The 27,426-nt window shown below is 36.5% G+C and overlaps 1 protein-coding gene and 1 long non-coding RNA gene across 6 annotated transcripts in view; both read left to right on the top strand.

Annotated features, from left to right (window-relative positions):
• COMMD1 (copper metabolism domain containing 1) overlaps positions 1-27,426 on the top strand; it is a 186,544-nt gene that overhangs the window by 105,889 nt on the left and 53,229 nt on the right. The gene's annotated exons all lie outside the window — the stretch shown is intronic.
• On the top strand, positions 21,851-26,027 carry LOC129511952 (uncharacterized). The gene is made up of 3 exons (XR_008664949.1): positions 21,851-22,048; positions 24,706-24,764; positions 25,890-26,027. It is a non-coding gene; the product is annotated as an uncharacterized LOC129511952 (long non-coding RNA).

Below are 27,426 nucleotides of genomic sequence, written 5' to 3' on the forward strand. Positions count from 1 at the left end.
AATCCACATGACCTGACTGTTGATGTTAACTCTCACCACACATTAAGGTAATGTTTACCAAGTCTCACCATTGTAAAGTTAACTATTTTTCCCTTTCCCTACTCTGTTCTTTGGAAGTTACTTTTTAGTATTGTAGGAACTGAGTCACTAAGTCTAGCCCACACTCAAGGGGAAAGGAACTAGACTCCACCTTTTGAAGGAAGTGCAAAAGAATTTGTGAACATATTTTAAATCACTACAGTACATTTGTGGCCAAAATTATTGACGTTCCTCTCACATCTATAATATACTTGCCCCTTCCCAATATCCTGCAAAAGTCACTCCTTTTATAATATCTTATGATCCAGGATATCATTATCTAAATTAAGTCTAGGTTTGGATAAAGCGTAGGTATAGGCTTCAAGGTGTGTTTCCTTGATTTCAGCTCCTTGAGTACATTACCTCTCTATCTGAAGATCCGTGAAACCAAAGAGGCAAATTATCTGCTCTCTACACACCCAGAATACAGTGATCAGGCTGGACAGACTAAGTTAACCACTGCAGACTGTCTTGTTCAAAACGAGTGAAAATGTCACAAAGGTGCCATTACTTCATACCACTTCCGAAATATAGCTAGACACAGGTTGGTAGTTCTTTGATTAGAATTCAAAGTCTGGGAATTTCTCCATGGCTCTTAGCTTCTCCTCCCAGGCTTTTGGTTCTACACTTTGAGTTATCTTTCCTTTTTTGTGAAAGGTATCTATATTTGCAGTTGTGTAGTTTTCTCTACCCATTTCCTGCTTGCAGATGTTAGACACTAAAGGACTCTTCATTTTGTACTGTTTGTGTTTCTTTCAGTCCAAATGGGCACTGTTTCTCCCCATATAATTCTCCTGAAAACTTTATGGATCTTCTATAAATTATTTGAGCATTACTCCATTAGATAGAAGCCACACTTAGAAATCTCTGTGATAAGCCATTTTTTACCTTGGGACTCTGCTAAGGGGCATTGGCTTTTCAGCTTGTTGGAAGCTCTAGTGTTTGATTAAAAGAATCTGTGAGTTGTACTTTTAAAAATCTTTAAAAGGTCTTTTGTCTAAGTGCATAGTACTCAGAAGCACCACCTCAGAGCTTTCTGAAATTATGACAAAGAATTTTATAGCTAAATTCTCAACCTCGGGATCCCTGGGTGGCGCAGCGGTTTGACGCCTGCCTTTGGCCCGGGGCGCGATCCTGGAGACCCGGGATTGAGTCCCACGTCGGGCTCCCGGTGCATGGAGCATGCTTCTCCCTCTGCCTGTGTCTCTGCCTCTCTCTCTCTCTCTCTCTCTCTCTCTGTGACTATCATAAATAAATAAAAAGTTTAAAAAAAAATAAAATAAAATCTCAACCTCATCTCTTAGACCATGTTTTTTTGGCAATGCTTTGAATTTGAACTTGGCCGGGAAGCCATTTCTTATTTTAATATTGTTTGCATCTGGAGAGACTGAGAATCTTCAAGCCAACAAGTTCTGGCTATTTTTTTGCTGAACTGTTCTTGAGATGTTTATTAGGAATTTGGAAATCTTTGGTCTGGGTTTCATTGGTGTGTAGGCTTGGCAAAAACAGAGGTCTGGGAATTAAGAGTTTTTGTTTAGTGGTCATTGAATTCAAGAAAGTATTGAGGAGCAGAAGGTAGGCCAAGAGCAGAGCTTTGAGAAATAGGGACCTTTAATGGGCAAGTGAATAAAGGCTGTGAGGGAGGTGAAGTTGGAATGGGTCATTGATAGATTAGAGAAATGAAGATTATGAATGAAGAAATGAAGATTACAGGATTGGAGAAGAAGAAGACAGTGGCATGGCCTCAGTTATTTTATATGCTGAATTTGATGGAAAATTTTTCAGTTTCCTCTTCATATAAACTCTTTGAGTCAAGGAGATTAATGCCTTTTATATCATAAAGTTTATAACATTAGCCTTTCAATAAAGATGGAAACACAGAAACACAACTTTGCTTCTTTCCAGTTTATCTAGTTTTTCTTTTTAATTCATGCATTTGATGTCACATCTAAGAATCTATTGCCAAATTTGTGTCACTCCTATGTAGCTCTTATAGTTAGGTCTTTGATCCATTTGAGTTAATTTAGTTTAGGAATTGAGGTAGGAATTGAGTGAATTTTTCTTTTTGACATATATTTTAGGTAAAAGAACCCCAACCTATGAATGTGTAAGTTTACTCTTATATGGAGGACAGGCAGTGTCTAATTCAGGGTGTAGGTTATTTATTAATTTTTTTCTATAATGTAGTTTTTAATTCTTCTGTAGGTCCCTAAGAAAGTTATTAAACCACAGTTCTTGAATTTTGTTTTTTCTTTTTTTTTTAACGTTTTGAATTTTGATTGTGAAGGAGGATAGTTCTAGAAGTGTAAATCAGATGTTCTAGGATCAGTTTTCTACTATTATTTACCAGTGCTTCCTCTCCCTTCACATGAAATGGGGACTAATGCACTTGATGAACAAATCATGAGGGTAAAGTATTTCTAGTGGTATATTCAGTTCTTTTCTTTGGAATGTGCTTTAATTCTAGTCTCAGGTTTTTATTTGTTTTTAACAACTGGGTGGTGGGTACTTCTGAATAACATAATTCTTGTAAATTCATACTTTGAACCTCCATGCTCCAGTAGAAGTGACAAAATAAACAATAGAAACTCAAAAGACATAGTCACATTAAAAAGAGACAGACTTGTCTGTGAACTTGAAATGGAAGCAGAGCGAAATGATGCATGGGGTTAAAGCCATGGGTCTTTCCATCTCCATTGTGAGTGTTGGTAGCTGAGGGTTTGGTTTCTGTGCAGTCAAGGGAAGTAGCTGCACTTCGTGGACACCATTTATATTAAGTTTTTAAAAATATCCAGATCACTTAAAAATATGTGCATAAAATTCAGAGTATTAGGTACCTGACAAGTAAGAGAGGAAAATGGAACAAGGGATTTAAAAAAAAAACATAGTGGCTTTAACAGTGTAAACTTTTATTACTTAAAAAACATAGAAAACAAAAACTGAGTTGTGCATGTGTTGTGGGAGTACTCATAGGAATTTAGCCTAAGGAAACAATCTGAGATTCAACAAATATTTATTTATGCAAATACTTATGCAAATATTTATTATGAAATTTCTGTGGTAGAAAATTAGAAACGGGTGCCTGGGTGGCTCAGTGGTTGAGCATCTACCTTCGGCTCAGGTCATGATCCTGGGGTCCTGGGACTGAGTTCCACATCAGGTTCCCTGTAGGGAGCCTGCTTTTCCCTCTGCCGATGTGTCTGCCTTTCTCTCTGTTTCTCTCATGAGTAAATAAATAAAATTTTGAAAAAAAAAAATTAGAAACAACTGAATGCCCTCTAGTAGAGGAATGAATGGACAATGAGGGAAAATAAGGGAATAACCATATAAATGGTTATGTCCACTTTATGAATAAATACTCTGTAGGCATTAAAAAATTAATGTTTTTATAAATCATTTAATGAACAATTATTTACAATCTTTAATTGGAAAATATCCATTTAATAATGTTCAGTATGGGTGAAAAAGCAAAATACATAACTGTATACATAGTATAATCAAAATTTTAAAAAAATTTATTCTGGTAAAATACGCATACCATAAAATTTACCACTAATGACATTTTAGTACATTCACAGTGTTATGCAACCATCATAATCCAAATTTTATGAAGTTGTGTTTTGCACAAATGTGTTTGCACGGGAAAAAAATAATACACGAAACATGTTTTAGATTATTTTTGGATGAGGGGATATCTGTATTTTTTATTCTATATCTTTTTTAGTATTTTCCATCTTTTTTGTGGTGAAAATGCTTTGTTTTCCTTTTCCTAGAAAGTCATTCTAAGATTAAATAGTAATGCTTATTTCTTTTGTTTTTAATCACTTTAATAAAATGGTTTTTTTTTTTTTCATTTTGTTTACTTAAAATGTAGAAAAGGCTAGTGGGCTTGAATAATTTGCTTAGGTTAATAATAAGGAAAAAGGTTAATCGAGATGTTCAGTGAGGTTTGGGATTAAACTTTGATAATAACATTTCAGATTTTTTCTTGGATGTTGGATAGCATTCTCAGAGGTTAAGATTACTATTTCATTGAGGTTTTCAAATTTATTAATAAATATATTTATATAAAAATATATGTAATATTAATAAGTATTTTCTGGTTATAAAGTGCTCTTCCTATATGTTTTATGCTATAATTATATTTAGGTGATGAGGTTAGAAGAAATCTTTGCACTGTGTTTGAATTTAAGTCTGCTGAAGACAGTATTTTGTTTTACTTGTAGTCTGCCCAAAGAAAAGCTAGACTTGTGATTTTTTTCAACTAAGGAGATGCCTACAAATTTTTAAATTACAAGCCTAGTGAATTTCCTTACAGTATATGTGATTGTTCTCTATCCATAAGTAAATTATATATAGATCCTTTGCTGTTGATGGTTACTATCGAGAGCTTAAGTAGGAATTTTGTATTGAATGTTTTAGGAAGAACTTTGAAGTTACTCTATTCATATGTCAGAGTATCTTCTTCAGGGCCCGTCAGTCCTATATCAACACAGTATTTTGAAAATTTAGAATTTTTACTATAATATTCTTTTCTATCCAAACTTACATAATACCACTCAGACACGTAGTTTCTTTTCCTGTCAACTAAGATTTTTTTCTCCCAGTTTTATTCAGATATTGTTTTTAATTTAAGGTGTACAACATGATGATTGATACTGTATGTATATTATGAAATAATTATCACAATAAGGTAAGTAAATACCTCTATTCCCCGTAGTTACCTTTTTGGGTGTATATGATGATAATATTCAAGATTTACTCTCTTAACAACTTTTGAGTCTATAATACAATATTGTGGGATCCTTGGGTGGCTCAGCGGTTTAGCGCCGCCTTCGGCCCAGGGCATGATCCTGGAGTCCTAGGATCAAGTCCCACATCAGGCTCTCCTCATGGAGCCTGCTTCTCCCTCTGCCTGTGTCTCTGCCCACCCCTCCTCCTCTGTGTCTCTCATGAATAAATACATAAAATCTTTTAAAAAAATACATTGTTGTCTATATAATGTATTCTCCATGCTATACTTTAGATCTCTAGAATTTATTTATCTTATAGCTGGAATTTTGTATCCTTTGACTAACACCTCTCCATTTCCTCTACCTCCCAACTCTTGGCAACCAACATTCTATTCTACTACTCTCTACTTCTGTGAGTTTGGCTTTTTTGCTCATTTAAGTGAGAACATTCAATATTTGTTTTTCTCATTCTGACTTGTTTTACTTGGCATAAGGCCCTCTGAGTCTATCCATGTTGTCGCAAAAGGCAGGATTTCCTTCTTTTTTGTGGCTGAATAATATTCCACTGTGTGTATGTGGAACATATATATATATATACACATATACATATATATGCACCATATTTTCTTTATCTATTCATCCATTGATGACACTTAGGTTGTTTCTATGGCTTGGCTATTGTGCATAATGCTGCAATGAACATGAGGGTGTAGATAATCTCTTCAAGATAGTGGTTGCATTTTCCTCAGATATATACCCACACTGTGAGATTGCTGAATCATATGGTAGTCCTATTTTAATTTTTTGAGGAACCTCTGTACCATTTTCTATACCGTAGTAGCTGTACCAATTTGTATTTCCACCAAGAGTGCATGAGGGTTCCCTTTTCTCCAAACCTCTCCAACATTAGTCTCTTATTTTCGTTTTGTTTTGTTTAATTTAAAAAAAAATTTTTTTAATGATAGCCATTCTAACAGGTATGAGATGATATTTCATTGTGGTTTAATTTGTACTTCCCTGATGATTGGTGATATTGAGCATCTTTTCATGCACTTATTAGCCATCTATATGTCTTTTGGGAAAATATCTATTTAGATCTTCTGCCTATTTTTTTTTTCCTGCCTATTTTCAAACAGATTGTTTGGGGTGTTTTTGCTGTTGACTTGTATGAGTTCCTCATATATTTTGGATACTAACCTCTTATCAGATAAATTGTTTGTAAATATTTTCTCCCATTCTGTAGGTTGCCATTTCATTTTGTTGATTGTTTCTTTTGCTATGTAGAAGCTTTTTGTTTGATACAGTCCCACCTATTTGTTCATTCAGTCAAGGTTTAAAAATCCAAAGTAGGGATCCCTGGGTGGCGCAGCGGTTTGGCGCCTGCCTTTGGCCCAGGGCGCGATCCTGGAGACCCGGCATCAAATCCCACATTGGGCTCCCGGTGCACGGAGCCTGCTCATGTCTCTGCCTCTCTCTCTCTCTCTCTCTCTCTCTCTCTCTCTCTCTATCATAAATAAATAAAAAATAAAATAAAAAATAAAAATAAAAATCCAAAATAATTGTCACACATGGGCATTCAACAAGAAGCACTCATTAATGTTGTCATAAAGTCTGTTACTTCTGTTCTCTCTCTCTGAGCAACCTAGAATTTTCCTGTTTCCTGTGTAATCTTGATGCTTTCTTAAAAATTCAACCATAGAGAAGAAAGTAAAGGAGGGTGCTAAGCCAATATTTATTGTTAGAATATCATTTGCTATTTGACAGATAACCAAAAGCCCAGTAGGGATGTACTGTTCTTATCTCTACTTTGCACATGGGGAGGTTTGAGCATGAAGAGGTGAAGTAATTTGCCCAGGATCATACAACTAATAGAATAGGGAGCCAGAATTCAGACACAGGCCTGTTTGAGTTCAGTCAGACCTTAATGTTGTAACTCAGCAACCCATTTAGCTACCTTTGCTTTGTGATCAGTGATTTTTCTCACTTGTAGTCATGTAGGACTATCTTCTTTTGGAGATATATCTTACCCTTTGATACTAAGGACACTGTATTCTCTCTAGGGAGAGGATACTGTGAAAGATATAGGGAAAAGGTTGCAGATTCTGGATTCTGACATTATTGGATTTAAAATCTAGGGACAGGGATCCCTGGGTGGCGCAGCGGTTTAGCGCCTGCCTTTGGCCCAGGGCGCGATCCTGGAGACCCGGGATCGAATCCCACATCAGGCTCCCGGTGCATGGAGCCTGCTTCTCCCTCTGCCTATGTCTCTGCCTCTCTCTGTCTCTCTCTATCATAAATAAATAAAAATTTAAAAAAAATTAAAAAAAAAATAAAATAAAATCTAGGGACACCTGGGTGGCTCAGCAGTTAAAGCATCTGCCTTCGGTTCAGGGCATAATCCTAGAGTCCCGGGATCAAGTCCCAAATCGGGCACCCTGCATGGAACCTGCTTCTCCCTCTGCCTGTGTCTCTGCCTCTCTCTCTGTGTCTCTCATGAATAAATAAATAAAATCTTTAAATAAAATAAAATAAAATCTACCTCTGATGGGCCACCTGGGTAGCTCAGTCAGTTATGTATCTGACTGTTGATTTCAGCTCCGGTCATGATCCAGGATTGTGAGATGAGCCCCGTGTCTGGCTCTGCACTGGGCGTGGAACCTGCTTTAAATTCTCTCTCTCTCTCTCTCTCTCTCTCTCTCTCTCAGAATAAATAAATTCATTCATTCGTTCATATTCATTCATTCTACCTCTGATACTTACTAGCCAAGTCACTAAACCTTTTAGACATATCTCTACAGTAATTTTTTTACAGTAATTTTTTTTAATGAGTTGACTGTGTTATTACTAATCTGTAGAAGAACATAGGTAATTATTCTACTAAGAATGATTATTGTTTGGGGCATCTGGCTGGCTCAGTCAGTAGACCATGCAACAATTCTTGATCTTATGAGATCAAGCCCCATGTTGGGCATAGAACTTACTTAAAGAAATTTAGGGGTGCCTAGGTGGTTCAGTTGGTTAAGCGTCCGACTCTTGATTTTGGCTCAGGTCATGATCTCAGGGTTGTGAGATTGAGCCCTGTCAGGCTCTGCGCTCAGTCCAGAGTCTGCTTGAGATTCTCTCTCTCCTTCTCCCACTGCCTGTCCCCCTTCTCACTCTTTCTCTCTCAAATAAATAAAATCTTTTAAAAAATTAGTTTTTAAAAAGAGTGATCATTGGTTGTTTTTTGTTGTTGTTTTGTTTTGTTTTTAGTAACATACCCTATATAGGGTTGTTTTCATTCATGATTTTTGTAACATATATCAGGTAAAACTTATTGGCAACATGGAAATACCTCCTTTAGAACCATGTGGAGGGCAACCCGGGTGGCTCAGTGGTTTAGGGCCGCCTTCAGCCTAAGGTGTGATCCTGGAGTCCCAGGATCAAGTCCCACGTCAGGCTCCCTGCATGGAGCCTGCTTCTCCCTCTGCCTGTGTCTCTGCCTCTCTCTCTTTCCGTGTCTCTCATTAGTAAATAAATAAAATCTTAAAAAAAAAAAAAAAAGAACCATGTGGAATATGGTTTCTCTGCCTGTTTTGGAAATATTTAAATATTTTTTTAAAAATTAGCATAATTTTGCGACAGAAAAGAACATCAGTGTTTTCATGTCCTTTGCCTTAATCTAAAAATGGGTAGCAATAGTAACTAAGTTGATTTCCTAATTTTGATAGTACGGGTTAGCCTGTTTGGGGCATTAAAGGAAACAGCAGAGTGGAAAATCTTCTTCACTTTAGGGGTGCCTGGGTGCCTCATTCAGTTAAGCGTGTGCCTTGGACTCCTTGATCAGTAGGTAGCCTGCTTCTCCATCTTCCTCTGCCTTCTACTCCCCCTGCTTGTGCTCTCTCTCTCTGTCAAATAAATAAATAAAATCTTTAAAAAGAAAGAAGAAAGAAAGAAAGAAAGAAAGAAAGAAAGAAAGAAAGAAAGAAAGAAAGAAAGAAAGAGAAAGAAAGAAAATCTTCACTTTAGAATAGTTTACCTTAGAGACAAAATGACCATACCAGAGTACTCGGGAAGAACAGAGTAGGAACTAATAGTCACTAGGGAGAATTCTACTGATCAGGTGACTTCCCTGATTGTGGTTTTCTGGAAGAATCTTTGCAGGGGGAAGTTTCCAGCATGATCACTCTGTCTTTAAGTTTCTGCACAGGTGTGCAGTAAGGTTTTATTTTTCCAATGGGAGAGGAAGGGAAATCATTTTTTCTTTTCTTTATTCTTTTCTTTTCTTTTCTTCTTTCTTGATTCTATTTATTTGAGAGAGAGCGAGCAAGCACAAACAGGGGAGGGGCAGAGGAAGAGAAAGAGAAGCAGGCTCCACACTACGCAGGGCGCCTGACACAGGGCTCCATCCAGGACTCCGAGATTATGACCTGAGCCAAAGGCAGATACTTAACTGAGGAGCCACCCAGACAACCTGGAAGTCATTTTCTGAGAGAAGAGAGGTGATGACTTTCTCTGAACTTTTATTAAGACTTGATCTTCAGTTTTGACACACTTTAATTTAAGGTATGCTAATAATGTAACAAAATATTACTTTTTTAAAAATTGGCTTTTAATGCTTTACTAAGCTATAAATGTTTATCTTTTATAATTCAAGAATCCAATGGTTTTATTAGCACCATTATTTTGATAGTTTTTTTTTTAAATTGACTGATAAAGCTATTCGATTTTCATCAAAATCTTCAGGTGGATTATTTTGAAGCAAATTCATTTATTCGTAAAAATCATGTGTCTTTATATGTACAACCATTATCTTATCAGTTGTCTGGCCATTGTTAAAGTTTCCCAATTGTATAACTTTTTTAAAGAGTTGTTTTGTTCTAGTCTACACATTACCTCTGGTTGATACGATTTTTAAAAAAAATATTTATTTCTTTGAGAGAGAGTGTGGGAGAGGAAGCAGGAAGGAGGGGCAGAAGGAGAGGGAGTCCCAAGCAGACTGTGCCTTACGCACAGAGCCAGATCTGGGGACCCTGAGATCTCATGACCCTGAGATCATGGTCTAAGCAGAAACCAAGAGTTGGTTGCTTAACCAACTGTCCCACCCAGGCATCCCAGTTGATATGATTTTTGAGTCTCTTTTATTCTGTAGATCCCCCTGTCCTGTTTTTCTCTCTTTTAATTTATTTGTTAAGAAATTGGGTCATTTGTCCTGTGAAGTTTCCCAAGTTTCAGATTTTGCTGATTGCAGCCCCACGAAGTTGTTTTTTCTGTTTGTTTGTTTTTTAAGATTGTATTTATTCATGAGAGACAACCAGAGAGAGGCAGAGACATAGGCAGAGGTAGAAGCAGGCTTCTCGCAGGGAGCCAGATGCGGGACCCACACCCTGAGCCAAAGGCAGATGCTCTCAACTACTAAGCCACCCAGGCATCCTCATCCCCATAAAGTTCTTAATTTAGCATGTTTCTCTGACTCCTGTATTTCCTGTTAGATCTAGAGAAGGGTTCCTCAATCTCTACTCTTGATTTTTTTTTTTTCTGAATAACTTTTTTGTTGTGAGGAACTGTCCTGTGCATTGTAGGGTGTTTAGTACCAAGCTACTAGATACCAAGAACACCTTCCTCACCTCCCCAGTTGTGACCACCAAAAATGTCTACAGACATTGCAAATGTTCCCCAGGGGCAAAAACTACCCCCATGGAGAACTACTAATCTAAGAGGCTTGATCAGATTTGGGTACAGTGTTTTGGGAAGAATTTTTCATCTGTGATGATGGTGTTTCTTCTTTTCTCTGAGCACCATTTTTTATCTTTTTTTTTTCTTTTTTGGTCATATACATAGTCTTTCAACAGAGCATGTACTGAAATTAAAGTACTCACTGATGCTGTAGAGACCTTAATTTTAACATTTGACATTTTCTTGAGCATATTATATAGTAATATCCAAAATATATTATTTTACCATTTATTTTGAGCTTTAGAAAGAACCAATGTATTTTACAAGCCTCCAGGATTTCAGTGTAGGTTTATAGTTTATATATGCAGATGATTCTTTTTATTTTAGTATTCTCTTAACAAAGGACCAGTTTTTCAAAAAATCTTGTTACCTAGTATCATTAGTTAGAATTCCAAATAATTAATGAAAGGGAGTATACAGGCTAAGTATATCTTTGAGGTGTTGTGAAATGTTTTCTCAGTTTTTCATCTCCTGACCATGTTGGTCATTGCCTCACTACTCTTTCAGCTTTCTTAGCAATTGATCTTAGTTTCTTGACCTCTTAACTGACTATCCTTTTCATATTTTATAGCACTGAGAATTTGCTTGCTCTAGTTTGGAAATAAAAAAAGAAGCATCACATTCATCCCCCTTATCTACCTGTTACCTTTCCTCTTAGGAACTGGACTCAGTGTGGCCCCACACCTGCCAATCCCAGCTCTGGTTGGATTGCCTTTGGTTTTAGACTTATTTTTTTACTTCCCTCTGTAAATCCGTATAGTAGTTTGACACAATCAACCCAGATTTTAGTGAACCAGTTCTCATAAGATGAAATATGATTAAGTCCTAAATAAATGCTGCTATGTTAATGAGTACTTTTTCTTTTTTAATCAAGTTTACCTGGAAATTCAAATGCATTCAGTAGATACTGTTTCATATTTAATCCTTTAAAGGATTAAATTCTTATTAAAGATCATAGATATTTTTTCATCCCAATTATTGGCTTGACTGAAACATTTTAAGAAGCATGATACTCATTGGTAGGATACAAACAAATAACATAACTTGTCTGTAAATGTGCTTCACCACTGAAAGTTGTTGGTAATTAAAAATTTATTAACTTGTATATGGTTTTTCATTTTTACATTAAACTGAAGAGCCAGGGTATCATCTTTCATTGAGTTTATCTTTTCTCTGGAGCCCTATTGCTATTTATGTTAAATTTTATTTGGTTGTTTATTTTAATGATGCCACATTCATACTAATTTCTGTTTTTGAAGACCTTTATTTTATGATGTTTGGTGGGTTTTAAATTAAAAATGGTTTTGCATTCTGAGAAACAGTTAAGAATTTAATATCTAATGAATAATGAAGAAAAGGCTTGGATGGTGAGACTCCAGTGATCCTTCCTCTGATCATTTGTCTGATGTAGGTAGAAGCTGTGTTGTTTTAGTTTCTTTTAAATTTGCTTTTATTTTAAGAACATCTGCTGTCACATTGATAATAGTTGATTATTGCTGCTGTGGAGTGGTCCTTTTTACTACATGGTTCATTTTTTTCTTTACAGTCTTCAGTGCCTATACAGGCACTTTGGTTTATATGACACAATCTAATACTTAATTACATGTCCCTTTATAATTTGTAAGATTTTCTACCATATGGTTTCTTATTTCTGTAGGTAAATTTAAAATTTTTTGAGTACAGGAATTGTCTGATACATATCTTACACTGGACAGATAGAAAATACTTAGAATATGCTGTTGATTAATTGGCAGATAATTAAAAACTGCCCATAATGCACAGATTTTGTGAAATTGGTTTTAGGAAGAATTACTTCAAATTTCTCTGTTCTAGAAACCACTGACTCATTTGCTATGTCTGCTTTTCAAAACCCTAAGTGTGTTCTTTGAAATTGAAAATGTTTACTTTAGTGGAACCACTAGGCTCATATAGACTTCACCTTGCTGCTCTTTTTATATTGGTTTAGCCTCTTTAAAACAGGGCAGAAATAAAAGTATATTACCTTAAGTCTTCTTTTTAGATTCCTGGGCCATTTATGACTTCTCTGTAGTCAGTTTTTTTGTTTTACTAATAACTTCAAAAGAAGACCTCAGTCTAACAGGACCTGATTTACTTATTGGAAATAATATCTGGTATAAGGGCTAATTTACCAGAGGTGATGAGGAAACCATCTTAATGGTTAAATGATTTCTGCTGAGAGGATATGCTATAGTTACACTTCTACTCAGTTTTCTCCTTGATTGGTGAACAAAGGCAAATGTGATATATTTTTCGGGGGAGTGAAAACGTTGAATTAGGAGAGGGAAGAACAGAAAAATCTCTTATTTAAAAGTTACTTCTTAAAAAGAGGTGCCTTGCATAGTAAGAATTCAATATTTGATTGTTTAAATTGCCCTGCTCTCAAGTTCCTACATTTAGTTGTTAAATTTGAGTCTCAGTAGTTGGCTAGCGGATAAAGTAGAGATCACATTATAGGAGGGACACCAATAAAAGGGTGTGAACACCCACCTCTAAATTTTGATAAAAACTGGTTAGAGGGGTGCTGGGTGGCTCAGGTCATGATCTCAGGATTGTGTGTCAGGCTCTGGGCTCATGGGGGAGTTTGCTTGAGATTCTTCCTCAGCCTTCTGCCCCCCTCACTCTCTCTCTCTCTCTCTCTCTCTCTCTCTCTCTCTCTCTCAAATAAATTAATCTTTAAAAAAATAATCCTTCTCTCTGCACATTCAATCCATTCTCTTTTCCCTTTGGACTGGCTGCTTTTGCTTGCTCCACATCGTTTCTGTATGTATAATTCTCTTGTCTTTTCCAGCCATTCTCCCCTTCACAACCTTTGGTTTAACTTTCCACTAGTAACTAATAAACTCTCCTTCATTATCTCCCACGTGTTTCCATGCTCAGCTCATCATTTTATAATTGAGCCATATCTGCCTCGACAAGGAAGTTGTTTGACTATAAAATACATAGCAGTTGCAGTATAATAGGCAGTCCCCAAAGTTATGTTTCGTGGATCACTGGTAAACTTTTCTCAATGTACATAATACCGAAGTGTCTTTGCACTTTGACTTATAAGGAGAACTCACTTAAAAAAAAAGTCTCATTCTATGATTGTGAATGCTAGACTGTTAGAGCTCCAATTTAGTCATATACTAAAGAATCATGTCATACTCTAGGCAGTTAGCCCATGAAACCAGTTCACATGCTTTATCATCATCCTTTTTGTTCTCAAAACAGCCAAAAACAGTTCTGTATAAGATATTTCACGTTTAATTCTTTCAGTTCTTCTAGCAAGCAGGAAGCTTAGAACAAGATCTTAGTATTTGGTTTAGATAACAATTGCAAATAGGAGCACCTGGCTGGCTTAGTCGGTGGAGCATGCGACTCTTGACTTCTTCAGGGTTTTGAGTTCAAGTCTCATGTTGGGTGTGGAGTTGACTTTAAAAAAATTTGTGTGTGTTAAACTGCTTGCAGTTTCAGGTCACTACAGCACAGACCTCTGCAGCACAGGGCCTTTGGATAGAGTGGAGTAGGAATTCACTGTTACATGTTTGAATGGATTATATGCTGATACATACTCTTTCAAAATGATAATACCTCTCATGTAATGCTTTCTCTGAAAGTGTTTGTAATATATCTCCCCACTCTTTTTTTTTTTAAGATTTTATTTATTTATTAATGAGAGAAAGAGGCAGAGACACAGGCAGAGGGAGAAGCAGGCTCCATGCAGGGAGCCAGATGTCAGACTCAATCCTGGGTCTCCAGGATCACACCCTGGGCCAAAGGTGGCGCTAAACCGCTGAGCCACCGGGACTGCCCCCCACTCTTATTTTAATACATAATTTGTTACGTTAGAATTGAAAGCTCAACTGAAAAGTTGCTCAGGCAATTGAAATAAGTTTTTTTGACATTGATCTCTGATCCGTGAAGATTTTCAGTTCTATTATGTGTAATGTTGAAAGAGAGCCAGAGATTGTGTATAAAATTGGGTATCAGGATAGGATGGTTTCTCAGCATAAAAATACAGGGATTTTTCTTCTTGAGTTAATAATGGTAAGTTAAAATGGAATCTTTTCAAGTTTAGTTAACAAAGATAAACTTTCTTTTTGCAATGACAGGTTGGTAAAAACAGGTATCTTTCAACTGTACATTGTTTTACAAGTTACATGATATTTAGTACTTTAAATCATGCTTTGATGTATATTATCATGAGGTTAGTGGTATAGCTGTTAGAACCCCTTAATTAACAAATGAAAAGGCTGAGAGACAGAAAAAAAAATTTGCCTTGGCTCCAATGGGTAATTTGTAGCACAAGCAAGAAGAAAACAGTTACATTCCAGTTTGCTATCTTTTTTGGAAGACCACAACCACAGTCTTTAAAGTGTTAGCTGTTACAACTTTAGGAATATTAAATGTTACAACTTTAATGAATATTTTTGGGAAAACAGTTTATTGGGCATAATGTATTTGGTAGTAAGAAGGGAATGGAGCTGATAATGGCTTTTCTGGAACTGATGCAAGAGCTAGCCTATAGGGGTTTTTCTCTGACCTTGTTTGATTTAAACTTTAACATCATCAGCTCTTCTCTGATGCTTTTTGTATATGTTCTCATTGTTTGGTGGCTTTGTATATACATTATTAATCATCTCTGTCCTTGTTCTGTTCTTAATTTTAAGGTTTATTTTCAAAGGTAAATTAAGTTTGAGGTTTGCTTTCTGTTTGGCACTTGGGATTAGTAAACTTGACCTGCTGGTTGATTACTGCTTGAATCCTGGATAGTTTGTACTGATATTTTAAAATATAGTACTTCTTTGTTTTATGAGCCTTGTTTGTGCCTCTGGCAGTAGTCCTTTTGCAAAAGCTCACGAAGTAGTGATATTATAATGGTTTACTCACGTGGGTGTGGACAAGAAGTTTATACTCAAAGCTCTACTTTGCCCTCAAGTACATTTATTTATGCCTATTGTTGAGGAAGAAAAGTTTTCCTTTACTCTTCAAGGTTCCTTTGGGTGGTCTAAGAATTAAACTGACGTGAGATAGGTTAATAGGAGAAAAATTAAATTTAATTACTTCCATAACAGGCTTCATAAAAAAATGAGGTCCACAGGAATTCAGGCCATTGAGGTTAATATAGCACCCAGAGCTAAGGAGAAAGGGGTAGGGGTCTGGAACTTCAAAGTGAAGTGAAGTTTCTGACCATTCACAGAAAGATGAAAACAATTACATGTTTGGTAAACATTTGCTGGACCATACAGAAACCATAGGACACAGAGGAATTTTAACAAGAAGACTGCTAAATTATTCCCTGTCTACCACATTCAGTCCATATTATGCTGTAGTTAATCTGTGGTGATAGCTCCCTTCCTGGAAGAGGTCCTCTGTCTAAATTGTTTCAGGCAGTTGGGGGGAATGTTCAATTCTTTCCAAGACTTTTGTTTCTTAAAAATAATCAGCCTAAATAGTTCACATGCCAAAGAGACATATTTTGGAGTGGTAAATTTTGCTACCCTACGCAGTAAGTGTTGTTGCCTTTGCTTCAGATGTGAGTCCATCAATAGTGTATGCTGTTCACCATTTACATTTCAGGAACTGTTCAAAAACCTTGAAATAATCCTTTACTTATATCAGCTCTTCCTCTATTTTAGTGTTCCTAGAGCCTACAGCTACTTTAAAAAGGATTATTAGCTGACTCTTGACATGCTCCGTGCTTTGCCCCATTTAACTGGAATAGCTTATAAGATGCCTTCAATATAAGATTTTATTTAAATTTTATTTGAAGAAAGGTATGTGCATTTTACTTTGCAAGTAAATAACTTAGCTAGTGTTTTCATGTCACAATCGTAAATGAAGTGATAGTATTGCTGAAGAAATGAAATATTCCTCTCTTCCTATCATATCACACAGTGTGTGGGAGTAGTTCAGTAATTACTAAACCTTATATGTCCATGATCTTTGGATGGTACAAATGGGATGTGACTTTTACTTCCATCAATATATATTTCTGACTTTAAAAATCTTAGATACGATAGCTGTGACAGGTGTTATTTTATTAGTGATTAGTCTTATTCGTGTTTGGATTTGAATTTAACTTTGTGGATTTCCCATAGGAAATGAGTCCGAAGAGATGACCTTTGATGGTGGTATTTTTACATTATGGTCTTTGGAGTTATGGTAATCCCAGATGTGCCTATCGTGGATGAGGAAAGGTAGAGCTTAGGTGTACAGGGCTCTGGCCCCAATATCCACTTCATTTGGAGCGGCTGCAATTGAATCTGTTGAATTAGTGGGGTTCAACAAAAGATTTAGTTTGAAAGATGATTCTGGGGATAAAATTTGAAACCATCATATTTGTAGTAAGACCTAAGAGTTAGGAAACTTAAGATCTATTTCTGGCTATCCCATTAACTAGTTTCATAGTATAGGCAAATCATTTGCCATATTTTTCTGAGTTTTTTTTTCTGAGTTTTTCATATATAAAATAAAAATAGTTCTGTCTCCCTCATAGAAATGTTTTCAGATAGTAGTTTTAAAAATTGAATAGGAGAAAGAATAGGAGTTGTACTAGCTAGGGACAGTTGTGTTCAACCCTCTATCCCCTTGAGTTGAACAACTTTGAGTACATTATTTTAACGTCTCTGAACCTTAATTCCTCAGTTAATATACCTTAAAATATTATTTTAAGAATTGGCACATGGAGGTACTCAGCAAATGGCCATTGTTGAAATTATTATGGAATTGCTAAATTTCTCCCAGGAGGACTTTTGATCAATAAAACTACACATCACTGTGCCAGAAAATAACTGACCAGTTAAGTTTCTTAACTATAGAATTCCTGGTTCTAAGGATTTTTTTTTTTTTTTGGTTTGGTAGAAAGAGTTTTAGATATAGAAAAATAATATTTTCATTTTAGATATTTAATTTTGTTAACTTCCAGAAGATAGGAAATACTACTCTTCTGACGTATCTTACATTTAACATTGAATAAGCAGGTAGATCTATTCCTCTGTCAGATAGAACTTTACTTTCCTTTATGTCCATAATTACCTACCAGAAACTAGTTGACTGTGCTCAAAATTGTAACTTGGGCTGTCCAACTCAGGTTATGTAATGCAAGGAGCAGCTTACTTCCTTGATATTTAACCATGTACTCTATAAGAGCTAAAAAGTTAGCCAGAACTACCCTATAATGTTATTCTTACTTCCTCTCCGAATCAAGTTGGCTAATCAACTCCTTAAAAAGAAGTCATTCTAATACTCCATTAGATGAAAGAGAAGAACAAAAGCTCTTCTCTTTAAGGCTAAGACACAATTACCAAGCCTTTTCTGAATAGGATCTACCCTTATGCTTGTCCCTGTGATTTCACAAGCTATGGGATTTAAATAGATATGCAGGCTAGGGATGGTTTTCTGAAGAAGCTGAAATTCTCTGCTTAAAGGAAAGAATAAAGATAAGGTATGGCATCCAACCCAACTATACAGAGTAACATCCAATTTCAGGTACAATTTTCTAGCCTTTCAAGGATTGAAAATGAATGAATGCAAGCTTCCTGAAATTGATTCCTCTTGGAAATGTAGGGAAAAATAAAAGTTTTCCCCAAACTAAACTTTATCTATCTACTTATGTTCTTAGAAGCTAAAAGAAAATCAATATAAAATTTTCAACATACACACACACAAATGTGTGTGTGTATGTGTGTATGAGTATGTTTTTAAATAGTCATTATCTTCCATTAGACATCAAGTTGTAAGAAAGGCTGCCAACAAATCTTTTTTTTTCTAACAATAACAATGAGACAGATCACAGAAAATTGGCAAAAGAAACCTCATAGTTATTATTATTAATTCTATAACAAAATTCAAAACCATTTCAGATTTCTCAGTTCTTGAGAATAACTACTATTAACAGTATTTTTATTATGTATTTTGATGCAGTTTTTTAAAGATTTTATTTATTCATTTGACAGGGAGGGAGAGCACAAGCAGGGAGAGCAGGAGAGGGAGAAGCAGGCTCCCCACTGAGCAGAGAGCCTTATACTGGGCTCAATCCCAGGACCCTGAGATCACAACATAAGCCAAAGGCAGATGCTTAACCCACTGAGCCACACAGGCACCCCTAAATTAAAATATTTCAAGAAAAAAGTTAAGTTTGGCATCCTTGGATTTATATATGCCCAGCATTGATTTGTCTTGCTGCGAGTAGTAGTACATCCCTGTCAGCCTGCTTCTTGTTTGTGTTATGTTCTTTAATATGAGATTTTTCCTTGGCCGTTGATCACCATCCTCCTCTTCACACTGCTATCCTCTCTATCCCTAAGAAATTATTGAGATCTTTTTGGTCCACACTGTGGTGTCTCCTGACTGGTTTGGGGGGTTGGTGGTGCAGGCCATGAAAGAATTTACCTGAGGCAGAACAAAGGAGATTGAAGTTTATTGAATACACTGCAAGGGAATGGCTGGGCAGGTGGGGGAGGGGGGTAATGTGGCAGGATAGCAAAGAAGAGACTACAATGAGGCAGTGGGTGGGGGCTTTTTTTTTTTTCAAGAGGGGAGGGGAGGAGTTATAGCCATGTATGGAATTTTCCCTTTTTGGGGGACTGTGCCTGGTTGTAAGTAACCCATTGGTTAGTTAGGACCTCTGGATATTTTGAGGTGGATCACCTGATGGACTTGTCTGTATTTAGCCAAGGGGTCTCTGTGGGCCCTTTCTACATTCCATTGCCCAAGCCTGTTGCCTAGAAGTGGCCTCTCCACACACCACCGAAAACTTTGCTCTTGCCTCAGATATCCATGACTAATGTAGTGATGCAATATTGTATGTAGTCCGTAGATGTCATCATCTAACATATGATGTGCTTCACCTGAAATTTCTTTTACTTATAGCTTTAGTTTATTTTAAATGACTCTCTATTTCTAGATCAAACATTTTGGGTCTCTGATTTGTTTATAATGAAAAATACTTCTAGTTTTCTTTGCTTAATAAATTATATTTGTAAAATTGATACATGTTTTCTTCCTGTTTTATTAATAAAAGGAGTTTATTAATAAACTTCCTGAGCTGTTTTCATGTATTTTATATGCTGGCACTGGAGTAATGCCTTGTAAAAACAACTCTTCGATGAAGGTGAGATATTAAGCCAGTCAATGCTTTTACAGTCTGAAGGTATTTACAAGAAATTAAAATACCTCATTTTATTTTTAAGGCCAAACAATAATCCAAACCTATTTTTATTTGAAGATTTAGACATTTTAAAAAAAAATTTATGTTTTTTAAAAGATTTTACTTATTCATGAGAGACACACAGAGAGAGAGGCAGAGACAACAGGCAGAGGGAGAAGTAGGAAAAAAAAAAAAAGGGAGAAGTAGGCTCCATGCAGGGAGCCCTTCATGGGACTTGATCCCGGGTCTCCAGGATCACACCCTGGGCCGAAGGCGGTGCTAAACCACTGAGCCACCCGGGCTGCCCTGAAGATTTAGACATTTGAGAAGATTGTCAGGTATTCTTTAACTTTGGATTAAGGAACACTGAATGTTTAGTCTTTAACCTACTAAACACACACAGTTTTATTCAGAGAGATTAAAACCCTGTCATCCATCATCTTGAGGTTTGCCTATGAGTCAAGAGCCTTTGGGAATACTAGCTAAGCCAGTGATACTGGTTATAGTGTTAGGCAGAGGGCATAGTTTATATCTTCACGATTTGGAGATTAAACAAGAATAGTAATTGTTGACTGAAGATGCCTCTACTTAACAATGGCCCAGTGATCTAAGGTGTCTCTTTAAATTCTCAGACTTGAGTTCACTGCCTTATTTCATATTTCTTTGTTAGCCATCCTCTTTTCAGTTCTTTGTGCCTTTATGCATTTTTAGAAATAATTCTCTCTGAAATCCGTTTTAAATTCCATAAGGAAAGGTTTTTGAATTTTTTTGTTGCCATTTTGTGGTGTCTCATATGCTAAAAGTATGTCCTATTTCCTCTGTCCTTTACTAAATTTGTTAACTTGAATTTTATTTCTAAATCTGCCTACCAAATAATTGAAAACAGTGGCAGAATGGACTTTTCTGTAGTGGTCTCCTTCCTGCTCATATATACATGCTGTTCAGGATGTCCTAGGGCTTCACACACCATGAACCTAGAAACAAGGATGATAAATTGGTGTAAGAGAGAAAGTGAAAGAGTACTATTATTCTTCATATGAATAGCCGGGAAGAAGTATAGTTGCTTATCCTGGGAAACATAGCCTAATTTATTCTTTAAAAAAAAATAGAGATAATAGACTTTATTGTCCAGCAAACAAAGTATTCAAACATGTATTTTTCTATATAACTTATTGTGAGGTGATCAGTGTTAAATATTAATTTTTATCATCTGCTTCAATTCATGTCTTCTTGACCAGTTCTTCATTTTTCCTTAAAATTATATACCTTTGAGGCAATGAAGACTTTTTAACCACCATAGTTATGAACATGAGCATTCATCTGCAGCTGCTGATATGCTCATTACATATGGTTGTGCTCCTATTGGTTTTGTCACAGCCATCCTATATGAGGTGTGTTTTTGGAAAACGTCAGGATAGCCTTCTTTCATCTCATAGGCTCTATTGTACCTCAAAGAGCTCAGCAACTGGCTGGCAAGCACTGCTGCCCAGCTGGCATGGCCATTGGCACCTCTTGCATGCTCTTCCTTCATTGGTGTGCACAAAATCGCTTATTAAGTCTTCTTCATCCTTTGTATCTCAGATGTCCTTTGGTTATGGACATTTTTCCTTGACTTCCCTGTCTGGGTTAGTTACCCTTATAATACCTTCTAAGGCTCCTCTCTTTCCCTTTTTATAATGCCTAAATCATTTGTAGTCGCTTGTTTACTATGTCTCACCAGACTTTAAGGGCCACAAAAGTAGGAATTATGCTATTCTTATTTCTTGTTGAATCACAGGTACTTATGACTTCATCAGCTATAGTGATACCAAATATAAACTTGTTGCATTAATGAGCAGAAGAATGGCTAGATGTTATGAGAGGCTAATAATTCTGGGTAAGGATTGCCTAACTCATTCTCCCCAAAATTTTAGTTCCCTAAATGGAGAACTCCCCACCAAAATCTTAGAACTACAGCTGACCTTTGAACAATGCTGGGGTTAGGGGCTCCAGCCCGCCCATACAGTCATTTATCTGTGTATAACTTCTGACTCCCTAAAAACTTAACTACTAATAGCCTACTGTTGTTCAGAAGCCTTACCAATAACAGTTGATTAACACATATTTGATTATATGTATTACATACTGTGTTCTTACAGTAAAGTAAGCTAGAGAAAATGAAAGTATTATTAAATTCATAACGGAGAGAAAATATGTTTATAGTACCATATGCATATTTATTGAAAACAATCTGCATATGAGTGGATATGCACTTCAAACTCATGTTGTTCAAGAGTCAACTGTACTTTGTCTAAGCAGAGATTGAGAGAAGAAGCTTAAGGATGAATATGGAGTAAGCTATTTAAAAGACGGTCCTATATAATTTTCCAAGGTAAGTATAATAACTTTTAATAATCATAGGTGCATTGAGTCATTCTTTTCCCCTAAATATATTGTGATGGGTTTTTTGAGTATGTGTATTTTGTTTTCCTACCTATTTCTGGCTAGACTCTGCATCAGTTTTTTCTTGAATACTTATTTCAGCTTATGATTTTTTTTTTTTTTTATGATAGTCACAGAGAGAGAGAGAGAGAGAGGCAGAGACATAGGCGGAGGGAGAAGCAGGCTCCATGCACCGGGAGCCCGATGTGGGATTTGATCCCGGGTCTCCAGGATCGCACCCTGGGCCAAAGGCAGGCGCCAAACCGCTGCGCCACCCAGGGATCCCCAGCTTATGATTTTTGATGAGCCTTCATTGGTTTGACTTATAGAAGGGATTGCAGATTTATAGATTTTTACCAGAGTAACTAGCAGAGTGTGTGTACATTTGTGTGTAGGTAGAGCCTGAATAATGGGAAAGAAAACAAAATACTTATTTAAATGACCCTTTAAACCATGTCTTAAATACTAAGTGTTATTGTTCACAATAGCTCTGTAGAATTCATTATGGCATTTAGGAATATTTATAATATCACTTCTAGAATATTTTTGTTTCTCTAGAGGGAAGGGGCATCAAAACATTTTCCACAGAAAAACTGTCATTCTCAAGTAGTAAGGTTTTGGTCTTTGCTGTTTTTATGGACTTCTTGCTGCTAATTTCCAGGTGTTCTTTCTGCCTTTTGGCTGCTCTTATTTGTATTAAATATACTAATAATTAAATTCTAAAACTTTTGTCAATTTTGGCAGCAAATTTGTAGCCCAGTTTATTTTTTTCCTTCCTTATGATTAAGGAAGACTAGATTTTAATTTGCAGATTTACCTGAATTTTTGGCTACGTAACAGAGCTTCATTCTCTCCAGTTAGTCTTTGCAATATCAGGTAGAGAAGAGGTGCCATTTTGAAGGGAGAAGTCTTCATCTTATTTCTGATAACTTTCTAATCTACATCCTGGTTAATCTCTTGCTTTTGCTTTATGTTGATTTCAGTTTTTTGCTTTGATATTTTTTACTGATTTCTTTGATGGCCTCATTTTTAAAAAGTACCAATTTAAATTGGAAATTAGGCACAGAAGTTAGAAATGTGAAAGTAGCTCTCTTAAAAAAAAAAAAAAGATTTTATTTATTTATCCATGAGAGACACAGAGAGATACAGAGAGAGAGGCAGAGACACAAGCAGAGGGAGAAGCAGGCTCCATGCAGGGAGCCCGATGTGGGACTCGATCCCGGGTCTCCAGGATCACGCCCTGGGCTGAAGGCGGTGCCAAACCGCTGAGCCACCCGGGCTGCCCGTGAAAGTAGTTCTTAAATATATTTTGTTTGCATAGTGCAAACTCCAAAGTGCTTGCTGATTTTAAGTGCCTTCTTTGTTGTCTTGGCATCTTTGCAAAATAGATTTTAAAGGACTGGAATTACTGTTTCTTTTTTTATATTCTTTTTTTTTTTTTTTTTTTTTAAGTGTGAAACAAGCATTATGATGTAGCAGCCAGTATCGAAGAAAAGTAAAAAGTGACAGAACAGGACTTTAGTCCCATTCCTTCTCCCATCATCTATCAAAAATACAGTCTGGTGAGAGAACAGGCTTCTGCTCATTTGTGTATAGGACCTCCAAGGAACAGGCTCCCAACTATGAGAAGAGTGGCCTACTTTCTTCCTGTATAAACTATTAGAGGCCTTCTGTCATCACATTCATGTTGATGTGATCTATCAGACATTGGGGTAGTGGGATTATTAGTATTGTTTTTATAGAAGAAATTGAGTCCTAGATTAGTCATAGAACTTTATTCTATTTCACCTATCCTTTAGCAAGTGCTAAATATGTAGCTACTCTGTGCTGCACAGATACACTGCACAGAACCTGGTTTGGATGAGGAGATAAGATGGGTACTGTATATGCAGTTCTGACCAGTAAAATATATGATAACATGACTCAAACAACTATGAACAAAAATACTACACAACTCAGTCAAGGGAAATGAGACCAGTTAATAAAAGAGTTCATAATGGGATGCCTGGGTGGCTTAGTGGTTGAGCGTCTGCCTTTGGCTCAGGGTGTGATCCTGGAGTCCCAGGATCAAGTTCCACATCAGGCTTCCTGCATGGAGCCCACGTCTCCCTCTGCCTATGTCTCTGCCTCTCTCTGTCTCTCATGAATAAATAAATAAAATCTTAAAATAGATAGATGGATAGATGATAGATAGATAGATAGATAGATAGATAGATAGATAGATAGATAGATAGAGTTCATGAAATGGTGACTTGAACTGGACTTCAAAAGCGGGTAGTATTTTCCAGAGCCCCATGTCTTCTAATAGAACTGGGGAATGTTATCCATTGTGGTATTCGTAATTTGCCACAATTTTACGCCTGAAAATAAAAATTACTGTAGAATTCCCCATGAAACATTTATTGAAGAAGTTATGCAAAGAGCTTATGGATCCTTACACCTGTTATCAGTTGGCTTGATCTTCCAAACAGTTCCTTTTCTTTGCATCAAAGCTTAACAACCTAATTCAAAGAATTTAGCCAGATAGAACCTTTGAGGGATAAAATTTTGATGATTTTTTTTCTGTCTCTTTTCAATTCATAATTTCCAGACCTTTCATGTTTACAGATGTTTAGCTTACCACAGGAGCTACAGAACTAATAGATGACTTACAAAGATAGGACTAGGTGAGTAAAATTTTTGTGAAGCAAGTAGTGTTTGGTTTCTCTATGTTATTTTTGGATGCAGGTTAGAAGTGTTAACTTCTGTCACCACCCTCGACTATGGAAATAAGACAGAGTTCCTTGCTTGAGATAGGCATTAAGAAACATTCATTTAGTTTTATTGGACACTAGACAATATTCGGGAGAGTTAAAATATATAGTGCCTACTCTTTATAATCTGATTGGGGAGATATTTCCTTTTTTTTTTTTTAAAGATTTTATTTATTTATTCATGACAGACACACACACAGAGAGAGAAAGGCAGAGACATAGGCAGAGGGAAAAGCAAGCTCTATGCAGGGAGCCTGACGTGGGACTCGATCCCAGGTCTGCAGGATCACACCCCGGGCTGAAGGTGGTGCTAAACCGCTGGGCCACCGGGGCTGCCCAGATCTTTACATTTTATAAGCACTTTTGTCACCTACTCTATGAGATCTTCAGAATCACCATACAGTTGTCAGTTGACTGTTTCAATTTGGATGAGAAACTAAATCTCAACACTTACTTGAAGTTGACCGCAACCATAAAACATGTAGTATTGATTTATTTGGGAATAACAGAAGAATTGCAATTCAAGATATGTAAGTTATGGTAAACCATAGGCAAGTTCTGAGAACAAAGGAGAGGGATGCTCTTTTAGAGAGGATAAGAGAGAGTTGGAAGGAGCTGTTATAAACAAAAGGTCTGCTGGGGTAAATTGGAAGCTTCAAGTGTGGTGATTTTTCACTGGCTGAGCTGTAACAGTCTCTCTTTGGGCTGTTGCTAAGTAAAGAGAAAATTTTCTACCTGTTGGGGTAGGAAATTATAGGCATCTTCGTGTTGGGGTCTATAATTGAGACTGGGTGGTAGGGTGTGAAAGCTCCCCTTCTGGTCTCCTGACTCCATTTGAAATGAGATTTCCTTTGTTGAGTTGCTCATGGCATTACTACATTTTATGGTTTGGACAACACATGCAGGAATAAGAGAAACCATTGTCCATCAGTAGGAGGTTCACAAACTCCCTGAAATTATATGGTAATGTTTGTATAGGAGTGCCTTTTCCTAGGAAAAGAGTTCATCAGATGTTTTTTCTTTTTCTTTTTCCTCCAGTTGATGCATAATAGCCATTTATTTCATCAGATTTTGAAAGTGAGTCTGTGGTGCCAAAAAACTACTTGTCTAGATTATTTGGAGAACACTGTGAAGCCTTAAGATGAGATGTGAACAAAAAACCAAGCAAAGAGAAAGCATCTGTACAAAAAGGTTTACAAAGCTTAAAATTTCTTCTTTCTTTAAATCTTTTTTTTAAAGACTTTATTTGAGAGAGAGGCGGGAAGAGAGTGAGTGTGCATGCATGAGTGGGAGGAGGGGCAGAGGGAGAAGGAGAGGGAGAAACAGACTCCCTGCTGAGCAAGGAGCCTAACTCCCTGCTCAAACCCAGGACCTGAGACCATGACCAGAGCTGAAGGTAGCCACTTAGCCAGATTGTACTACCCAGGCAACCCAAACTTCTTTCTTCTTTAAATAGTAGTTCCCTGAGCTCCTAGATCTTCAGCACAGATTCCTCTTGGGGCTTTCTTTCTTATGATAATTTTCCATGGCATTATTCTTGTTTCCCTTTGCTCTCCTAAGAGTCATAATTGGTTTGGATATAGTGGTTACATTATAGTTTTTAATAATTAATTTTTAGAAGTGACTTAACTAGTATAATTTTTTGTCATTAAAGTGAGTGAAATACATTTAAGAAATGACAACACACATTGTAGAAAATATGATAGTTTAACCTGAAAATTTAATAGTAATTGATTGCCCAATACTGAGAGTATAGTATCTACATGTTTAGTTCATTTAACAAACATTGTCAAACACTATCACAGGCCAGAAACTGGTGCGAACACAATAGCCAGAAAAAACAGACTTATTAGCCCTTTCTCTCATGGAGCTTTCAAAACAAAGCTCACAAATTTGTCTATAATTTATAAACTCAGTTATACTCTTTACCGAGTCTTTTTGGGAAAATCCCAAGTAAGATCATTGACCTATATTAACAAGACCCCTTTCTTATGATTGTTCTTTTCCTAGATCATTGTTTCTCATTGGGGGTTGCAGCAGAGGGATTGCCGCCAGAGGATATTTGGCAATGTAGGAAACATTTTTGGTTGTACCAGCTGGGGAGATACTACTGACATCTAGTAGGCAGAGCCAGGAATGATGTTAAACCTCCTAAGATACACAGGACAGCCTCCACAACAAAGAATTATCCAGCCCGAACTGACAATAATGCTGAGATTGAGAAAGCCTGCCCAAAATGGACATTTCAAAGTAAATGAACAGTCAAAATTGCTAAAATGCCTTAATAAGATAGAGGCAGGGCTTACTCAGGCATTCTAGAACTGCAATATTATGCTAACCTAAACACCCTCTAGTGTTTCCTCATTAGTGGGGTTTAACCTTTATTAAAAGATTCTCTGATATATTCATATTGTGCTTTTGATTCGTCTCAGTGGATGTGGTTAATGTAATAGGGAATGATGGCTTGGGTTTGAAATTTGGACCTATGCTTTCCTTTAAAATATTACCCAAAATGTAATGGTGTGATTAATATATTCCTATTTTCATTTTCTCCTGTTGTCAATACTGTTGTCAG

Source organism: Nyctereutes procyonoides, unplaced genomic scaffold (assembly GCF_905146905.1).
Source record: "Nyctereutes procyonoides isolate TBG_1078 unplaced genomic scaffold, NYPRO_anot_genome, whole genome shotgun sequence".
Taxonomy (NCBI): Eukaryota; Metazoa; Chordata; class Mammalia; order Carnivora; family Canidae; genus Nyctereutes; species Nyctereutes procyonoides.